General features: G+C 45.4%; 1 protein-coding gene across 1 annotated transcript in view; it reads left to right on the forward strand.

Annotated features, from left to right (window-relative positions):
* ADCK1 (aarF domain containing kinase 1) overlaps nucleotides 1-17,832 on the forward strand; it is a 122,299-nt gene extending 104,467 nt beyond the window's left edge. The window contains exon 14 of the transcript XR_008450019.1: nucleotides 16,089-17,832. The gene's annotated coding sequence lies outside the window, so the exon portion shown is untranslated. The remainder of the gene's footprint in view (nucleotides 1-16,088) is intronic.
* Nucleotides 17,833-18,037: the final 205 nt, after the last annotated feature.

An 18,037-nucleotide genomic window follows, 5' to 3' on the forward strand; every position in this document is an offset into this window, starting at 1 on the left:
GTGTGTTCTTAGGTTTTTTGCTTCTGGCAGTCTTCCAGCTGCTATCTCTATGCTACACTGCTTCACACCTGGATTGACCTGCCTTTACAGTGTGTCCTTGACATCCAGTCAAGGTGGTTTTGAAGCAGAAACACTTCTATTAAAACTCTGGTAAGAAACCTGAGGCTCTCTTTCTAGTACTAGTAATAGTGAGTTTTTTATCCTTCACTAATGAGGCTGTGCCTTTGTGCTCCCTTCTGAGCCGCTTCAGAATCCCTGGGTGTACATACCCACTTTGGAGAGCCTTCTTTGCGATACTGGATACGCATGTTGGAGCAAATGCGGAAGAGAGGTGCTAACAGGACTGGTGCCCAGTATGAGTCTGGTGAAGGGCCTGAAGACTAGGAAACAAAACAGACTTTCTGGTAGCACTCCTGTTGCTTGCCCTTATTCTTAGGCTACTTTTCCCTGTGAACAGTGCCATTTCTCCACTCAAGTGTGAGGAGGTAAAGAGTTCAGTGGAGTGACAACAGAAGCCTTGTGAGTGTTACAGGATTTAGCCAGGAAGATCTCTGGTACTCGTACAAATTCCCCTCTGCCTGATCTGGAGGGTACCCAAGGACTCCTGTGGCCAATCTGTGCTGAGATGGCTCTGCCATGCAGCCCGTCCAGCAAGCAGCTTGCAGAGGCTGTGGAAAGAAGCACGATGAGTAATTATGTGCTGTGTTATAACACAGCTACACAGGGAGGTTTAAATGGCTCTTTCCAGCTATTGCCTGATTGCTGTTGTGTTAACAGGAGCAAGAATCCTCTCTCTTGGCATTCAAACTCCCTTCACCCACGCGCACACTACAGATTTAAGCTTTGAGCTAATTTTGCTGCTGTCTTTGCAGTCTTGTACTTTCACTGTCATCCCTACCCTTCCTTTCCAAAACAGAGTCATCCCTGCTATCCATCCGTCTATCACAGTTCCTTACCTCCTGTTCAGGATGTTGGCATTGGGGCATGCACAGTTTTTGTAGCAGCAGATACAACAAGAGAAGGCCACAGAAAAGGCACATTGGTTCAGTTTCTTTAATGCATTTAGCTTTAGGGAAGAGGAGACTTATCTTGAAGAAAATGGCCTATATCAGGCTACAGAGATGCTTCAAATGCATGGAGTTCTTCAGGCTTTTAACTTCAGAACAGTTACAACTGCAGACTTTGTTTTTTGTCTTTGGTGGTTTTTTTTCCATTATGGTGCCCAAAGGGGACTTGAAGGTAAAACTAGGGCTTCACTTTGGACTATTACCATATCCTACCAATAGACTCAGTGTTTCCTTTCACTTTTCTGTCAGCTAGGAAAAAGGAGGGCAAAAAATGGTGTAAGTTGATAAGATAGCCTAGCTTGGTTACTATATTAAAATCCTCTGTTTCCCGAAGAATTATAATAACCTTTTCTAGCATAAGTCACTGACTGCACGTAGTGCATGTCCACTTCATAACCTGTGAGTGGCTCCTCACCCATTAGCTGAGCCATGTAACTAGCCTTTGCTTCAGATGGATATATCCTGTGGTGTGGGTGAGTAACATGGAATTGACCTGCCTGCCTAGAAGTAGGGTCCAGATCAGAAGGGAAAGACAGGATTAATATTGTAGTATGTAAAAGAACAATCCCTGAATGGAGCTGGGCACTGGGTTGGGAAGATCATAGAATCACAGGGAAAAATCAGTGTGGTTTTAGGCATAGTAAATCGATCTTAACACAGGTCTAAGAAAGTGAGGTTGGGTTGGGATTTTTTTCTGGAGGACTAAAAGCGAATGTGCAGCCTTGGAGACAGCCAAGATCATATGGTGTGGAAGTAAATACCTATTTTTGTTACAAAAAGGTTGAATAGTTCATCCCAGGCTTCTAGTCTCCTGGCAACAGGGAAGAGCAGACCATACTGGGACCACTATTTTAATCAACCTAATTGCAGGTCCTTTCTCTCCTACCCCAGCAATCAGCCTCCCGGGAGATGGAAAATCCTTTTGAGCACGTCATCTAAAGGACTTGAAGACTCTAGTTTGCCACACTGTAGTTACATGTTGCTCAGATCACTGCAGTACCCTTGTTTCGTATTTCTTGCCTGGAAACAAAGCATTACTTTTAGGGGTTTGCATTTTTTACCAGGTTGTATTCAAATGAATTTGTTGCTTTCACTTTGCTAAAAAATTTCTAGTTGGATTTTATCTTAAAATAATAACACTTTACAGTATTGACCTGTTTTCTTGACTACCTCTCTGCTTGTCCATGATGTTCATAAGGTCTCTCTATCTTTTGCTCCCGTCTGTTCTCTAGAAGTGCTTTTTTTGGCTATGCAGACATGCAAAACAATACATGTTTTATGTACAAACATATGATGACAAGAAACATCCACTCTGATCATGAGAAACATCATCTATTTTCAGCCTCCTTATTAAAAAAACCCATCTACTCTAATACTTTATCAGGGAACTTAGTTCATCCCTCTCTGTTTCAAACTCCTGGACTTCTGCAGCCACCTGGGCTGCCCTTCCACCACGGGCGATGAGAGAAATCAGCCCTAGAACTGAGTGGAAAAGCATTGCACAGTTAGGAATTCTGGCATGTGGGATAATAATGCAAACAAACTCGGAAGTGTGTGGCTACACAGACAAACTGGTGTAAGGGCTAGGGTGAAGGTGCTTCAGTTCAGTATGATATAATTGTTGTGCTTAGTGCGAAGGAACCAGCGCATCTCTGTGCCCCTTGCTCTGTTTCACTGTCCCTATCTGTTGACCCTAGAAGACAAAAATCACACAGTTTTGTGCTTTTCTCCTTGAAACTGTGTACACAGTACTGCGTGAACAAAAGCCACTGCTGTACCTTGCTGCCCTGTGACAGCGATACAAAGCTTGTCCCAGAATCAGCTGGCAGGGCATATTAGAGGCTTCTCCTTCTTGCCTCCTTTTCTTCAGAGCACCTGAAAATGGTTAGGAAGTCATTTCTGCCCCCCCTTTTTTTTTCTGATTACATTTTCTTCCACTTTTTTTTGAAGGATTGACTTCATATCTATCCTTATCAGACAGGTATCCTGAACTACACGCTCTCAATGGCTCTTCCAGGGCCCCGACTAGAAAGCCTCTGTTCCCAGGCATGAAAAGAGACTTCTGTTCCCACAGCTGATACTGCAGCACCTCTTGCACACAGGAATTCTGCCCAAGAAATGGGTAAGACCCAGCACTGAGAAAAGCAGTGGCTCATGTTCATGAGTGCCCATGGCCGTGTGGGCATTGTGCCATGCCAGATGTGCTGAGAGCACTGGTTGCCTGCGGAAGTATTTCTGCCCCTCTGCAAGTGTGCTCTGAAGCACTGGACAGTATCTTGAGCTCTGCTGTGGACCTCGATTGAGGCAATTTGGCAGGCACAGGGGGAGGCTAATGAGATTCTTACTTTCTGTCCCCACTGTGGTCTGGTGCTGTAGCCCAGCAAAGGCCTGTCTGTCAGAGTCAGGAGCAGCATGCAGGGGTACTAAATAAAACACCTGGTGCTGCTCTATAGCTTCTCAATTCTCATTGTATTGCTGTTACACGAATCATACTTTCTTTCTTCATTTGTTTATTTGCCCTCTCTGCCCCTTTTCTTTTTAAAAAATCCACCAAGCTATCAGATTTGCAAATGAACGGTCAGGAAAGTGACAACAAAAGCGAGCTGGAGCTGAGGAGTGCAGGTATAATTACTGTAATTAACTCAAGCAGTAGGGGCACATCCAGCGATGGGAGCATTGCTCAGATATGCCATGGGCAAGAAATGGGAGAGGAAGGATGGCCAGCCCCGGATCATGCTCCACCCCGTGGTCCCCGCTGCCCTCCTGAGTGTGTTGAGAAGAAAACCAGAGTTGTGCCGTGCTGTAGCAGCAGAGCTGCTTGGACAGGCTGCAGAGACCCATATCTCCCCAGACAAGGTGCATTGGGAGCTTGTTCCATCTTGTAGCAAAATTACTTCAAGCTCTTCTTGGGTGCCCCTTAAAGCATTGCCCAAGAGACCTTGTTTCCTGTTGGTCCCCAGAGCAGAGGGTGATCAGCGTGGGGCAGGATTAGCCTCTTGGCAGGCAGACAGAGCCTGACCACAGGGAGGAAAACCCTGCAGCAGATGGGACCTTGTAGGGATGGCTAGAACAACTGAGGCCAGATGACAGCTCCTCTCAAAAGCTCTTTAGCATCAAAATACATTACTCCTTGACTTTGCTAGGTGCTGGCCTGGGACTTCATGGTTGACCTGAGAAATGGCATTAATTATCCTCATTACTGGCAGGCTGAATAAAGACAATGACCTCAATCTGGAGAGAGTTGCTGTAGGTCCATATGGACACAAATCTGTGGCATACGAGGGGATGTTTCACGCACCCCTGATTGTCTTAACACCAGAAAGTTTCACAATTTCTTAAAAAGAAAGGGATATATCTTTGCTCTACTTCTGCTAATTATAGCCCTGGGGTCACTTTTTCTGCTTTTGGTAATACTACACATCCATAACCTGTGTCCTGTTCAACTGGGAGCACTGCAGGGTACATTGCTCCCAGCCTATGTTCCTCTCCCATTTCCAAGGGCATATTCTGCCCTCCAGCAGGACAGCGTTGTGGCTGCCTGCTCAATGGGTCCTGGAACAGCTCTAGGGCTTGGCAGAAGGGCTTCTCCTAGTCTCACAGAGAGACAGGGAGGTGATTTCAAATGCAGGTTTTGCTGACATTATTGCCATCATTCCTATATTTGGAGTCTGAGACTGGTATTAGTTTTAGGGTTTTATAATCCTTTTTAGACATAACCTTAGATTATTGGGTGGGTGCATAGATTTAATATGTGAGGAGTTTCCACAGGAAAATATTAAAAAAACACCTGACCAAACAACACCCAAACTCTTTATTTTCAGGACTGAACAGACCAGCAAGCCTTGGATGTAAACACTTATCCTAGCCCGGGCTACTGAGTGGGGAAAGCCAGTGCAGTGAGTCGCAGGGGTTTGTGGCTCTGCGTTCACCTCTAGGAATAGTTACGCAGGCTTGTAATAAGAGGACTATGTTTTTGTTGCTGAAAGATTAATGTCCCAAGCTCTGTTCCACACAGAGTTGAGACACAACCCGATGTGTCTGGCATATTTAAAAAATAGATCTGCTGAAGCTGGGTAGGAACTGGTTTGTGGTTTTGCTGTACTGTAAAAGCTTCAAAACTCTCCCTTTTCATTGTGGAAAATATCTGACAAAAGGGATGTGGAAAGGAGAGTTCTGTGAACAGCTTCTGTTTAAACTTGCTACTACTGATCAAAAAAGTCATAGGAAATAGGACTGGAAGGGGCTTTGAGAGATGATCTATCTAGTCCATCTCCTTGCCCCAGGCATGCTCAGCTGCACCTCCTTTGCCCCTGACAATATTTTAACTGAGCTCTGGGCAATCTATTCCAGCACTTTCCTATTCTTAACAGATTAACCCAAATCTTCCACGCTGAAGCTGAATTTCTTGCCTCTTATTCACCATGGGCATGGAAAACAGATTATTCTTTCCCTTCTAGCGGCTGTTCAGATACTTGAAAACTGTTACAGTGTCCACCCCCAGTCATCTTTTCTTTATCTAGACATCCTCTGTCTGTTCTGTCTGCTCTTGTTGGCCATGGACCCTAACCCTTTGACCGTCCTTCTTCTTCTCTCCTGGGCTGTCTGTAGTTGGAGTCTATCTCAGAGTGGGACACTCTGTACTGGGCATAATCCTCCAAGGATAAACTTGCATTACAGGTCTGTCAGACTAGCCTTAGTGTCCTAATATGATACTTCTTGTCCTGTGGTGATGAGGTGTGATTTTTGTTGCTTTTCAGCTTGTGATATACAGTAACCCCCAGACTCCTTTTTGCAGACTTGGCATCTACATGACTGTTCTTTTTTCTGATTTTATGAAGTTGATTGTTCCTGCTTAAGTCTAATTACATAAATATGTCCTGGTTGAATTTCCTTTTGTGTTCTTCGATCATTTGTCCAATTTGCTGTGATTGCCTTGTATTCTATTTCTGTCCTCCAGTGTATTCAGTGTCTCCCAGCTTGATGTCATCTGCAGATTTAATAAGCATACTCTCTATTCCATTATCCAAGTCATTAATGGAAACATTGACTAGTGCTGGACCCTCCAACGAATACCTGTAGGATCCACTCAATGCATTCTTCATCTAGCAATGAAAAAATAGCTATTTTCAAGAAATGTTTGTCTAACCAAATATTATCCCCTAGTAAGTTCACCTAGACAATCTTTTCTTGAATATTGTGAGTTACATGTAAAAATGTCAGAAGCTTCACTACAGCTGAGACACAGCACCTGATGCCTTCCAAACCCTGTTACTCTGTTGGAAAAGGAAACTAGAACACTATGACCAGAGCTGCTCTTGCAAATCCATGTTGGTTTCTATAATTCTCCTTTCTACCTTAGGTTCAGGGGTCTCCTGTTGAAAAATGTGCCTCAGAACCAATAGTTCTCAGCAACTTCACGTATACTCAGAAAAATCTACTTTATGCTTGGAGGTAGTTACTTACTAATAATATTATTTATACTGGAGGGAAGGCTGAGTCCCACAAAATCGTGAAGATCAGGTAACCTAAGAACTGACCTAAGGAAACTTGTCCCTAGGTCCTGGTCCAAAAATGTAACTCAGGTGAGCCAGGATGTATGCCCTAATGGATGTGGGGCATCTTTCTTCAGAGATACAGACACCAAATGGGGCTGGTTGTGGCAACCAAACCTCCTCAGGCTGAAGAGACTAACAGCTTGGGTCTACAGCTCCCTGGTCCACTGTTCTGGGTGCTGGGCTATCTAAGAAGCACTATGTGGGGGTAGTGCTTGAAAGAAACAGAGTAAGCATAGTCTGACAGTCCCCAAAGATGTAATTTATATGCTAATCCAGGAAGGGAATCAGGTTGTGCATCCCAGTTGCTCAGAGGTGTCCTGGACTGAGAGGTGTCTTGCTCCTGGCACCTCCTCCCTCCCTGCTTGTGCCCTGATGCTGGTTTTGGTTGCCTGTGTCCCTGTACCCCCTGCCTGGCCCAGGGGGGATGTGGACACCATCTCTCTGCCGCAGGTGAGGTGTGATCCTTAACTCCGGACTGCTGGCTGTCCAGGCTGAGCTTTGGCTCACCTGGATGTGCTGCTGAGCACCTCAGCAATGTGCTAACCCCAGTGGTATCCTTCTTGATTGGGTTCCTCACTGTCCTCTGCAAACATGGGGCCTTAAGTGCTGTACATTCAGCAGTCAACTGTCAGAGAATCTGAAATTACAATTGTTTACCTCTCTCGTTGCTGGGGTAATTGGATAGTGAAAAGCAGAAATACTCATTCCCCTACTCTGCCAATAAGTGCATTTAGGTATTTTTAGCAAGTAAATGTGCCAAAACGCAGAAGCCACTAAATATAGAAAGTCTCAGCATATTTTTTTCTTATTTTTTCTTTTCTTGAAATCTTATTGATGAGATCTCTGCCTCATGTACTTAGGAAAGAAATGAAGCAATCAACAGCAATATATAATTTTTTTCGGTTCAGGGAAAATTTTTTTGTTCTGACCCATTAATTCCCAGCTGTATTCCAACATCACACAAGGCAGTGTTAGTGTGATTGAAAGGACTCTTTCATCCTAAAGTTAAGGTTTTCAGTTTCTCAGCTCTGCTAAGGAAAGGTGCACCTGTCACTGCACCATGTTGTGAGTGGGTGAGACCTGGATGGAAAATTCAGGAGAAAGGGAATAAAAAAAAAAATCATAACAATCAACATGTAGAACACTGTCTTAGTCATCCTAGATCTTGCCCCCTTCCTGTCTGTCCCTTGTCCATTTTCATATCTGAAGCCCTGATGTGGAAGTCAACCCTCCACGTACATGTGTAGGATCATGGAGCTCAGACTGGAGCTTTTCAGGACAGCAATTCCCTAATTAGATGCTTGAAAAACTCATAGCACACTTCTAGAAATAATTAGAAAAATAAGAGCTGATGAAAATTTGTGATAAAATGATGTGACTCATCAAACTGTCATCAAACTACATTAAAGAAAAAGTTATCCTGTTGTTTTTTGAAGTGATTTTAAGCCCAGTGAATATTCTGTAAGACACAGGTGCTACTGGTCCCTTCAATAGTGCCAGGAAATATGGATGTATATTTGCTGCTACAATAGATCAGGTGGCCACAGTGGATCTAGTTTTCTTCTATTAGAAATAAAGAGTGAAGTAGAAAACAGGTGTTCTGCTACAAAAAGAAGAGCATCTGGCCACGGATAGCAGAGACCTGCTTTCTCATGATTTAAGCTTTTTTTCTCAGATGTTTCTCATGTTGGCTTACTTTAGCCAGAGACCTTAAGACAGGGTGGGAAATGGTATTTGAAAAGTGTGAAGTTTGCCCTTTTTGGAGCTACTTGAATGTAGAAGGAATATCTAGATGTACTTAGCAGAACAGGCTTTCCCATCTTGCTTGGGAAGTAGGAGCTGGATGTGGCTGTGAGCAACTGAGCCTTATTTTCCTTCTGCACTGAAAACATCTTCCCTGTCTGCACATAGGCCTAGCAGCAGAGGAGAGAGGATTGACTGGCACGTGAGGAAAACAATAGAGCCCCTCTCTGGTGTGCAGCGCTCTGGACACACATGCCTTCTTGGGCCATAGGTCTGTCAAGTTGTAGCAGATTCTTGCAAAGTAAGGCATGGTAAAAACCCTGCTGCCTTGGAAGTTCTGTTCAGATCTCTGTAGAGATAGGATTCATAGGATGCAGCCATCCTCTGGTTGTGTGTGTGTGGCTCAGTGGCTGCAGAGCAGGGAGATCTGCTTCAAAGATAATGGATGCTGAACACTTGGGTTTACACTTGTTCTCAGCAGATTCAGCTTGCTGTCTTCTCTGATGTACACCTCAGAGGGAATATCTCTAGGGAATGGGCTCTAACAAATCAGAAGGTAAGCAGGCATTGCCATGGAACAGAATCTAATGGGTCCAGCTTGCTCAAATCGTTGTGGTTTTGCACAATTGCTGGCTGAAAAACTACTTTTAAGAGCGTGGGAGTTTGAACTTTGTTGCAACACTCATTCATTGAAACACTTTCCTGTTTTTTTCAATAACATTGAATTCACATCTTGTATGTCCCTTCATAGAAACCTGGCTTCTCTTCACTATCTGTTTGCCTGTTTTCATGAAACTTGTAAAACTGTAATACCAGTTTTAGCCATGTCAATGATTTAGCTGAAATTTGCCCACAAATTTAAAAGCTCTGGCAAGGTGGGGGAAACAGGAGGAAGGGCAGACTGCTGTAGTTGGAAGTTGTACACCTAGGTGAGCGATACTTCTCCAGCAAGCAGACTTTCCAGAGCCTTAGTGCATTTAGCAGAAAGTTTCAATCAGGCTCTTCCCTGCTTTTGCTGTTAGTTCCCAGAGGGTGCTTACACCTTGACAGTTTTGGAGACCTGAGGGAATGGAGTCTTCTCCCTTTCACTCTGTCAGCTTTTGCAGAGACTCCTGTCTTGACATACTTCCATGATCTCTATGCACCCTTTTCCCCAGCCATCATGACCTCTCCCTTTCCTTGCATCACTCTTTCTTCTCTTCTTCCAACAGCCCCTTGTTCTTTCTTTCCTTCTCTACCCTCTCTTGCCACTTCTTCCTCCCCTCTTACAAAAAGCTGGCTTTGGGAGTAGCAGAGAGGGTTAAGCCTGCAAAATTTCATGGCTGCAGAAGCGTTGGTAGCCTCATGCGTGGTAAAGTGCCTTTTTGGCATGCAGTGCTGTGAGCAGCCCCTCTCCCCCCCTTCTCCTCCTCAGGCTCTGCGCCAGTGGGCAAGCATTTGCAAAGCAAAATTACAGAGCTCTCTGGGTAATGATCTGCCCGTTCCCGTACAGCAGGTGGCTGGAGGCTGAATCCACACCACTCCCTCTCAACTCTATTCCCATGCACATCAGGGAGAGACGGTTATTCCTCCCTTACAGCTGCCTCCAGCCAAGAAAGGCCAGAAGAGTCACGCTCCCAACAGGAGGATGCCGTAGGGGTGATCCTCTCTCTGCAAATAGCCGCAGTGGGCTCTGACCAGAAAGGCCATATTCAAATGCCAGCTGCATACATGGGCAGAAAGGAGATGGCATCTTCGCTTTGACTTATACAACATGGCTGTGCAAGAGAGCAGTGTCACTTCCCACCTGCCTATTCCTCTCTGGGCATCAGGGGCATACAGGGAGAATGGAGATGCATCAGATAGGACACTTCTAAAACTGTAAGATCTTTTCACTTTTAAGGGATCTTGTGAGTATTAGACTGAGTGCAGGAAGGCATCAAACTGATAATATTGCTGGGGAGGGGCTTGAGGGCTGTCCTAACTTTCCTGCAAAGCTTTAGGATAGCCTACAGTGCTCACTTCTAATCATAACCGCTTAACTTGTTGCATTTATCTGTATTTCCTCTGCCACTCGCTTACCCGAAGAAGGGCTCAGCAGGTGTGAACACAGCTCCTAGGCCTACGAGTGAACAGGCTAATCCTAGTTGTTCTCCAACCACGAGGTTCCCTTTCTCCCCTTTCTTCTGAAGACTTCCTATACAAGTGCCATCCTGCTTTTCCCTGCCACCCTGCCAGACCCTTCCTGTAGGAGCAGCAGCAATGATACAGCAACCTGCAGGTTTCCCTTCCACTATTTTGGTAAGGATAGGGATTTTACATTAGTAGGAGCGAAGGAGTGTCAGACCCTAGGCAAAGAAAGCACAAGACCCCTAAGCATGTCAGATCCCCTTTCTTCTGGCTGCTGGGAGAAAACTGAAGATGAAACTGTTTATCTTTTACACTATTAAGAAGGATGGGAACTGCTTGTTGTTCTAGATAAGAATCCAATCTGGGGTTCTAGACCCATTTTATCCTCTGAGACTCTTGACATTCTTTTCTCCCAGAAGGAGTCCTGATAGGAATCCCTTCTCCAAATTTATCTTACAAAATAAATAGTTTATAAACAAAGCCCAATGCTCTTAAAGGGTGTTCTGAGACATTAAGTGTTCCCCTAAGCAACAGAAACAAACAAACCAACTTAATTAGCAGTAATATATAATGTAGTGCCTGGTTGTCTCCCTTTGAGCAAAACAACAGGGCCTGCACAGGTAAGCCTGGGTTGCTGGCGACTGGGATAGACCAAATTACCCTGGCAAGGGTGGAGGCTTTCCTGTGGCATGAAGGTGAAGTTCTCCTTGAGGGACACTTCAGCCTTGTCCCTGCAGAAAACCCATGTGGCCACAGAAGTGACGCATAAAGCTGGGGAAGTCCCAGATTCATAGCCCTGTCGCAACTCCCAAAGGCAGTTGGTGCATCCAGAGGAAAAGATGTGAAAGCTACTGTCCCACTGAGCTTGGCTCTGGGACTCCATGTTACTTCTGAGGCTTTTCGGTGTCTGCATGAAAACAAAACCCAGAGAGCAATAATTTTGCAGCAGCAGATGGAGGAAGACAGGGTCAATAACTGGGGGATAACAGAAGTGTGGATTTCGGTGAAATACGAAGCAAGGAAGAAAAGAGACCACATGGAGGGAATGGATCTAGGGGACAGAAATCTGAGAGTTACAAATTCTTCTTTGTTTCCTTCCAGAGGTTTATTTCTTTTTAATACAGTGTGGGTCCTGTAAGAAATAATGTATGATAGAGCACATTTTTATATAAGATTGGTACGAGACGTACTTCCAATTTTGTTATAATCTGATAAAATATTACACTTATAGCAATATTTTGTCCATCTTGGTGTCTTCTCCCTTGTAATCTTACAACATAATGCTAGCTTTTCATTCATTAAGTTTCCCAACATCTTTGTAGGTCAGACTGATCTCAGGTTTACAGGTAACAAAATTCAAACAAAAAGTTCAAATGGTTAACATGAGAAAATGATCCAGTATCCCATGTGCTAGCAATGCTGGTTAACTTGAAGCCAGTTAGTCATCCAGGCAATCACCTGTACAGCTGTATAGGAGGGGTGGTGACTTTTGTAGAGCCTAGGGAAGAGCTGAGGAAGAGGAGGCTTGTGGTGATCCCTGCTAGCAAACTCTGCTCCCTTGTATTTCTGCCAGCACCTCATGGGAGAGCTTCATTCACTGATGCAGAGCTGACTCCAGTGCAGATCCAGCCACGTGAGCAGTCCCCAGAGGGAGCTGTTAAGCATTTAGGACACGATCACTTTGGACTTCGAAGTCTGCGGCTGTGCTTAGGGCAGGTCCCTCACTGCTGGGGCTGCCTGAACTGGCTCAGGCTGCTCCAGTCCATTTGTGGCTGTCATCTTTGCATCACTCAGCCCAGAAACACTGCTGCCAGGGAGTGGGGCGCCTGCACACACTGCCTTGTCAGTGGCTGAAAGGCAAGGGGGCCTTGGCCAGTGCTCATTTTTCTCCTAGTGCTATCACCCTACAGAAAAAAAATTGCAGAACTGATGTAGAGAGTACGGTCTCCCTTGACACATGATGAACCTCTAGCAGATGAAAATTTGGTACTTTCAATCCAAAAGAAAGCAAAGCCAGGGCAAGGTAGTTCAGCCCCATTGGACCCCTCCCCTATCTCCATTTATTTTTTTTTGAGAGTGGTGGCTTCTTTGCCTCTCTTTGCTTCTGGACAGCCCTGTCACAGCCTGTTAAGTCAGCAGCATCTCGCAGCACTTCCCTGGCACTCCCCATGCTCCCTTGTGCTAGCAGACTGTATGTGTGTGTGCTGGTAAAGGACTGAGGGTACTAGGGCTAGATGCCTGTCCTGGGAGACTATTCCTGTCTAGCTTGGCCAGGCTGGGCCAACAGCAGTGGATTGGTGGTGACCCCCATGGGCATTGAGTGGGTTGTTTGCAGTCCTGCTCCTGTGTCAACTCATCTCAGAGATTGCTATTTCGACCTCACCTCACCCCTTGCCTGGACTGCTCCCCTCATTGCTAGACTACAAGGAGAGAGTAGCAATGTGAGATTTGCTGCAAAAGTTGCTCTCGTGGTCTGAGCTCAGGCAGACTTCCTGCACCCAGGGAGCTCCTGCTGCTGACTTAGGACTCAGATCTATTCCGTGCCCTAGGAGAGAAGGCAGGACTGGATTTTGATCCCAGATACAGCTGCACTGAGCCAGACCATTGGTCTTTGGTAAACCAGAGCTGGCGCAGGTCCTTAGGGCTGTCAAAGCAACATACCAACATCAAATTATCCTCAAAACTAGAAGTGTTCCCACCTCCTGGACCCACTGCAAAGCCAAGTCAGTCTGGCTTAGAAATGTGTACTCAGTCTGGATCCCAGTCCTCTCCTCTGACTGCTCTACAGCGTAATCTTCTGAAAGTGATTCTTTTCAATCTGCTGCACATGTGCCACTGAATAAGGAACAGGAGTTGCTGCCAGAGCTCACACTGAGTGCCACAGGGATCTAGAATAAATACTGCCATGTAATAGATTTTTATCCACTGCCTTGCTGTAATCCCCATCTGAATCCCTTCCAAACTGCAGTCGGGTGGCTGTTTGTACAAGTCAAACATTGATTCAGCTGCTCTTGAAAGGGATTCGGGGAGCACAGGCTGGAGGGAGTGCTAGCCAGGGAGCTGGAATAATGGGATTTATTTGCTACGTGCTGAAGGGTTAAACTCTTTTCACAGTGCCCAACACCAGAGTATCTCCCCTTTCCACACACGAGCAGGAGGGATTCACAGAAAGGATAACTGCTTAAGCAGTGAGCCTGGCCCCTCAAGGAGCTCTTTCTTGGCAGGGCTGTGGAGGGCAGGATTGCAGCTGGCTTGCAGGGGCTGTGTGCTGGGAGACCTCCTTGCAATGTGGGGTAACCACCTGCTCCTCTGGGGTCAGGGCAGACCATGGTTTCCTCAGCATCCTGGATAGCATGCATGGGGCTTTACTTCCTGACTTGTACCTGAAGCTTCAAATATTCCCTGTCAAGGCCTTCAGCAAGGACTGCTCTTCTTCCTAGGGGTGCTGGGTGGCAGGGACACAGCCTGCTGCTCCATACATGAGGCCTTTGGCAGGTTTCCTCAGTCTATCTCAGATTGCCTGTGTGAAGGGAAGGAGTCCAGAGAAAGTCCTGGGCAGTGGTACCAGCACTGCTCTGTGCATGTCATCTGTTTTTCTTAGTGTCTGCAAGGATTTTTCTCAGGGACAGACCTTTCAACCCTTCACTATGTTTTATTTCTACTTCATTTCATGCCTCCTCAACAAGCTTCAGCATTGTGCTCTTCTCTTTGCCCAGCACCTCCCTGTCATTGACAGGGTCAAAGCACAGGGTTGTGACAGACACGGGAGGCCTTGGCCCTTGGGATTGAGATGGTTTCGGGCAACTCATACAGGGTTACATGTGCTCTGGTACAGGTGAGCTGCTTACACCTGCCTTCCAGCTGCCAGAAGGATGGAGGGCCATAGTGAATGCTGAGCAACCAGGACAAGGACTGTTTTGCTCTACCAATGTTGACTTTTGCAGGGCTCAGCCTCTTGCACAATGCTTCTAACCCTATGCCACACTCCAGCACAAGGGAGGAAATCCATTAGAGTCTGTTGCGGACTGAGCAAGCATATCCCACTTCTGTAGCCTGGGACAGGCTGGAAAGAAATGCTGGATTATAGGCCAGTGGGGGAGAAAATAGTTCTTGGTCTGTGCTTTGAAGAGCACTCAGCATAGAATTTAGTAATTAGTGAGTAATATTACGAATCCTCTTTTCCATTTTGCTTCCTCCATATGGTCATGCCTGCCACTTACAAGGGTCCTGCTGAATTAGCTACACATCATCTCCAGCAGGTTAAGAGCATGATGGAGGTGTTCTCCATGGTTCATACATGACTAATAAGCACAAAAATCTTGGAGACCGTGCTGTATGGTTCTAGGCACCAGTCCTAGGCATTACAGCCTCAGATCAGCAGCCACTGCTGCTTCCAGGAGTAGAGCGAAATGAATAAGGCAGAAGGTAAGCAGGAGGGAAGTATGTGAATTCCTGGAATGACTAGGGAACATTGTTTTAGAGATGGGGGATAGATAACTGGCAATGACAGACTGCTGGAGCAGGGGAAAGAAATTTCCCTGGCGGTTGATCACTGGCAGACAAATCAGAGAAGTTCAGTCTAACCAAAATCAGATCTGACCAAAAATTTGAGTTTAGCTGATGAGGAATATTGAGCTATCAGTGAAATGGCTAAAGAGTTTCTGTGTGCAGTGTTTAGGTTCATTTCCATACCTGCAGCAAACAGGTGGGATTAACAGTGCCAGCTAGTGAGGCTGCAGCTCGAAGGCTGGGGCAGCCATGTGTCAGGGAGCACGGGGCATGCTGGCAGGGTTTGGCTCCTGGGTGGCTTCAACTCTGCAGATCAAACCAAAATTCATTGAGAGAGGAAATAAATTGATCACCTGATTCATGCAGAAACCTGCCAAAACCATACTGGCCATAGGCTCAGGGTCATCTCAGGATGGGGATGGAGAGGAATGGGGCTGTCCACTCTCCAGGAGAGTGAAAGCAAGAGGTTTAAGGCTCCTCAGTACTAGAGAAAGTAACAGAGTGCCCTGGAGCTCACAGCACTGCTTGAAAATGATGGAGACTGACAGATCTGGGATTAATCTAAAGGTTTCAGCTCTCTGAGCACCGAGTGGAAATTCGCCTGGAAACCACAGTGCAGTAGCTCAGCATGATGAAAACACTAACTGGAAGAGGGGGAGACAGAGGCATGAGTGGGTCAGATAGCTTGCCCCGCCTGATTATGCGCAAAGGCTAGAGCCCTTGTCTCCTTCTCTCCCAGTCTTGTGTCTGGGTAGGGAGGAAGGCATTCAGTGCTAATAAGAACATTAAAAAATAGGTCATTTTTTTTTTTTGTATGTTAGGCAGAATCTGATGCGGGTGCAACTTTGCATTGCTAATTGGATATAAAGACAAAGCTATACCCACAATGCTCAGCACTCCTGATTGCACCTGGTCACGGTCTTGGAGCCGCGGGTGTTTGACTGGGTTGGGCAGCCTGTGCAGATACTACAAGCTATGGTTTTGCCTGTGCAGATATTTGTAGGTGCTAGGCTGCTTGTGCAGACTGGGAGGAGGGTGGAAGCCTGGCTAAGAGCTGGAGCCAAGGTGTTCTATGCTGATGCAGACTTGGATTTTTCTTTTTCAGCCTGTCTAACTGCACAACAGAAAGGCTACCTCCTGCTGTTTCTATAGCATTCCTGTGAGGCTAGAATGCTGGATTGTTGCTCAGTCCTGAATGAGGAAGACCAGGACTCCTTTGCCTCTGGCTCAGCATCTACGGATACCCTTGCTGCAGCCCACAGAGTGATGGGGACATACCAACCTTCATACTACACCAAGCTACAGTTTGCAAGGAATTCCCCCTCTTGCTCTCAGACACCAACAGTCTTCAGCTGAGGCTGCTGAAAGACTTTTCTCAGTGCAAGAAAACCACAAATTCTTGTGCATTCTGTGCCACATGACTCTCTGAGTATTAGTACAACTGTCATGATACTTAGCGATGTCTGCATGTTCATGCCTTCATTTATGATTCCAATATAACAATTAATTCACCCCTATGGTTCACATCAAGTGACTGAATACATCATAGTGCACAGTCTTAATTCCTGTTCATTAGCTTGTTCTACAAATACATGACCAATGGTCAGTGTGCATGTGTAATATATACCTATGTACAGTTCTGCTAAGTGCTGTGGATGGGATTACTATCTAATTATTTTGAAGTCACTGGGCTACATCTTCTGTAGTAGATATAAACTGGTGCAGCACAGTGGTGTTGCCAGTTTATGCTAGGTGAAGATCTGGGCTATAACTTTAGTCTGCAATAGAAAGTTGTTTTTGTCTTTGAAAAGTGGAGGTATTTTGAGCATGTAACCAAATTGACATTCTCATCCACGCTTCTACATGGTATAATTGTAATTTCAAGACTATAATTGTTATTAAATTATAAAATAATGTAGTGGTGGAAGGTCCGTTTAAGGTTGTGGTGTGGTTTTTATCTGTTACCATGATATTTTCAAGCTGAAACGAGCATGGTGATATGTCCCAGTGCACAAACTGGATATGTAGCAGAGATTGATGAACTCAGGCCTGATTTCAGACCAACCAGCCAAATCTGAACACATGTCCTTTTCTAAGGAAGGAGTTTAGGAGAAATAATTTTCAGGTCCATGATCCACACACCCAGTCATTATCACAGACATTATGATGGTCTCTCCCTGCTTGTGTTTTAGAAAAGCTCAAAGGCTGAATTGCAATACAGTCGTTACTAATTCAGAGTAAGTGGGCGACGCTGCAGCTGGTGTCTGCCCATCTGATACATGAATAGCAATCGATTTGGATTTTTTTTTCTCTAAACATGATGTGATATTGAGTATGAGATCACTGCCAAATCTCAATGAAGAATTATGCTTGCTTTGCTAGAAGAGCCAGGCAGATTGGTCAGCCTGTTCTTGGGTGAAACATACAATCCCCTCCTGCCTTGGGAGCTGTTTTGCCATGGGCACCTTCCTCTGTATTTATCTTCAGAAACTGTAACACCTTGAAGCAAAGAAAGGAAATAAACACTGCAGATCTGATTCCTGCACTAGATGAGCTCCAATAAATGTATGCTAATATTAATCCTAGGTTTATTTTATGACCTTTTTTCCTATCAGGTTGACAGCAAGTATGTTGATTTCAGATCTTAGGAGACAAAGCACCATGTAAGCACAACATGCTGTTGGGAACATCAGAGAAGTAATTCTGAAACAGCACTGTGGTTTGTGTTTATTCTATTTTGGTGATGTCCACGCTAAAGCACTCCATTTACAAGTGATGACAAAGTTGTTCTCTGCTGCGAGCTGAGCCTGAAGGCAGGAGACCAGTGTGATGGAAAGGATAGAGTTTCTCAGAGCAATACATTTCCTTTGCTTTCTCACAGCACACAGTTTTGAGGAGGAAATTCTTTGGCTTGATGTTTAAGCACTGGAGACAGAATCAGTGATGCTGGGAAGAATTGAAGGGTGGCAGGGAGGTAAATGATCTTGGATGAATCAATAACAAACTTGAATCTTTGATCAAAATGCTAAGTGATATGTCTGCCTCCTTCCTTCC

This window comes from Cuculus canorus, chromosome 5 (genome assembly GCF_017976375.1).
Source record: "Cuculus canorus isolate bCucCan1 chromosome 5, bCucCan1.pri, whole genome shotgun sequence".
NCBI lineage: Eukaryota > Metazoa > Chordata > Aves > Cuculiformes > Cuculidae > Cuculus > Cuculus canorus.